Raw genomic sequence first — 3,040 nt, 5'->3', positions numbered from 1 at the left:
AACCTAAAAACGTTAAATGTCATTAAGAAATTAAGTTATTAAAGATTAACAATTTGACAATGTAAAAAAATATGTACCCATCTACAAAGTCATACACTACATAAAACCTTCAAAGGACATAAAACCCTGAGGGTCTTTAAGTTGCCCCAAAGCACAGACATAAAAGGAAATTCTCCCCTGCTCCTACCATCCAGCCCAGCCCCATTCATGGCTCTGGTGTCACACTCAGACCCACCCATGCCCTCTCCTGCTCACACACCTTCTGTGGCTCCTTATTACCCTCCGAAGAGTCCTGGCACCTCCCAACCTTATTCAGTCCTGCAAAATCTGCCTCCTTTTCTCCAAGTGACCCTCATATTGCAGCCATACCCCCAAATTATTTTCCAGCTCTTCCTGACTCCGGCTGCCGTAGCGAGAGGGGCCGTCGCCATGTCCGCCCACCTGCAGCGATGGTCGTGTGGAACTGCTACAGCTTCCTGATCAAGAGGAACAAGCTGACCTACAACACTGAGCCCAACAACCTGAAGGCTCACAACTCATTCCGCTACAACGTCTGATTCACCGTAAGACTGTGGGAGTGGAGCGGGCCCCCGACGGTAAAGGCGTGGTGGAGGTCTTGAAGCGGAGATCCGGCCAATGGAAACCCGCCACCTCCTACGCGCGGACCACCATCAACAAGAATGCCTGGCCACCCTCAGCATCCGGCACATGATCCGCAAGAACAAGTACCGCCCAGGTCTGCGCACGGCTGCCATTCACAGAGCCAGCGCCATCCTGTGCCGCTAGAAGCCAGAGAGGAAGCGGGCCCGCCCCACCAAGAGCTCCTGAGCGCCTGCCCCCGCCTCCAAAGCAATAAAGATGTCAACCTCCTCAAACTAACTAACTAACTAACTAACTAACTAACTAACTAACTAACTAACTAAAAATTATTTGGCAAACCACACAGGATCTCTTCCACCTCTGCCCTTTGCCCAAACTGTTTCCCTTGCTTGAAAGACCACCCTTTCTCAAGCACTAGATCCAAAGCCCTTCACCTGGCCTCCAGGAAGCCTTATCTATGCTAGGCAGAGTCTGGCTTTACCCACGGAGTCTTCCAGCCCAGGTTCCTCCTGCTGTTCCACGAAGCTGGAGACCTCTCAGGAGCCCAGTAACACCCAACACAAAGCTGGGTAATGAGGATATCAGAATGAATCAGTAACTTCCTGCATAGTAAACTCCTATGCATCAGTTAAGATTCACTTCAAAAGGCTCTTGGATCAAGATCAGTTTGCAGAAAGTGTTTGAATTCAAATCCAGGCCCCATCATGGCTTTTCTGTGAGACTTTGGATGTGTCCCCTCCTCTTTCAGGGTCCCAGTGTCCCACTTTTACCTTGTGAGTCTTAAAGCCCCCAGCCCCGCTAGGTACTCACTGAGGTGGTCAGCCTGCTGCCTGTTGCATGGCTACGGACACCACCCACTCTTTGTCACACTTGTTCTCCATCGGCAGCACCTTGGCACTGTCCCACGAGTGGGTCTTGATGTGGGTTGACCTTGGAGGAGAGGCATCAACGGGGCAGGTTAGGACTTGGACAATCCAAGCTCCACCCACCCCCTTTCGATTTCCCCCTCACTCACGGGCTCACTCACTCGCTCACCCTTGCTCATCTTCCCCCAGCTCCCTATTGCTCTGTTACTCCTTGAACAGCACAGCATGCTCCTCCCTCCTCCTGGCCTTTGTTGTTCTAGGAACACTCTCCTCTCCCCAGGTGTTTGCTCCAGTTGTTTCCTGATCTGGGAAGTCTCCCTTTCAAGCAGCTTCTCCCAGCCTTCTCTACCGCATAGAAAGAATAATTTCTTCCTCCTCAGCAAATTCAGAACTTTTCTTAAAATTTATCATTACTTCCTGGCAGAAAGTTTAAATGTTTGTATCATTCAACTTATACAAACTGTCCTTAAATTTTCTGCCCCTCCAGATGTTTTTTTTCTTGTATGTTTACAGTTTCATTTTCCACCTACAAAAAAGCAATAATTTTTTCAAAAGAGGAAATTATCCTACCATATTCTAATACCAGGCTCTGAGAAATAAAGCAAAAAAGAAAACCACAGACTAATTTTATTTATGATGAATAGAAGTATCTAGTACCTTCAAAATATATTTTGAATAATTGGAGGGAATTATCTAAAAAAAAAAGTCTTTCATCTGTGTTATCTACATACTAAATGTAAAGTGGATAAATATTTCTTTCTTTGCTGAATGTAGATAGTTCTATAAACTTGTACTAATAATTGGCTAAATGCACTCAGGTTGGATTGATTCACTATCATGTAGGCAATGGTTCTCAATTCTGGTTGCACATTAGCTTCATCTAGAGAACTTCGAAAATTCCTGATCTCTGGTTTGCATCCCAGACCCATTCAATAAGAACCTTTGGGGAGGAACCCAGGCCTTAGTATCTGTAACACTCTGTAGGTGAATACAATGTGAAGCCAAGGTTGCAGGTGCTGAACATAACTACATACTAGCAGGATTTTAAATTTCCAAGGTTTAGTGACTAGCAGCTCAAGATCAGCAAATGAGCTTTTAAACAAATTTTTTTTGAAGAATAGTCATCTAATATTTTAACAATTTAAAATTATTTCCTCAGTTCAGGGAACTGTTAATAGCCAGAAACTTGACTGAACCAAACATAGAAGCCAAAATCACTACCTTGTGAAGCATGTAGCACTTTGAAATATTTAAGTGTTGAAAAGAAACTTCAATCATTTCCAAATTTTCAGTTAAATTTAATAAAATACAACTGTTCATTAAGTAATTTAAATGAGTGTTCAAAAAATTATTTTTTTCCTTTAAAGTTAGTCAAATCAAGGGGGGCCTGGGTGGCTCAGTTGGTTAAGTGGCTGCCTTTGGCGCAGGTCATGATCTCAGGGTCCTGGGATTGAGTCCCGAGACAGGCTCCCTGCTCAGCAGAGACTGCTTCTTCCTCTCCCTTTGTGCTCTCGAGCTCTCTCTCAAGTAAATAAATAAAATCTTAAAAAAAAAAAAGTTAGTCATTAGGATCA

At 44.5% G+C, this 3,040-nt stretch overlaps 1 pseudogene; it reads left to right on the top strand.

The window, feature by feature from the left end:
• Positions 1-392: 392 nt before the first annotated feature.
• LOC118011792 lies at positions 393-1,601 on the top strand (annotated as a pseudogene).
• The last annotated feature ends 1,439 nt before the right edge of the window (positions 1,602-3,040 follow it).

This window comes from Mirounga leonina, unplaced genomic scaffold (genome assembly GCF_011800145.1).
Source record: "Mirounga leonina isolate KUSES-001 unplaced genomic scaffold, KU_Mleo_1.0 Mir_151, whole genome shotgun sequence".
Taxonomy (NCBI): Eukaryota; Metazoa; Chordata; class Mammalia; order Carnivora; family Phocidae; genus Mirounga; species Mirounga leonina.
Note: the sequence above shows the minus strand (reverse complement) of the source record. Positions and strands in the feature narration are given on the sequence as shown.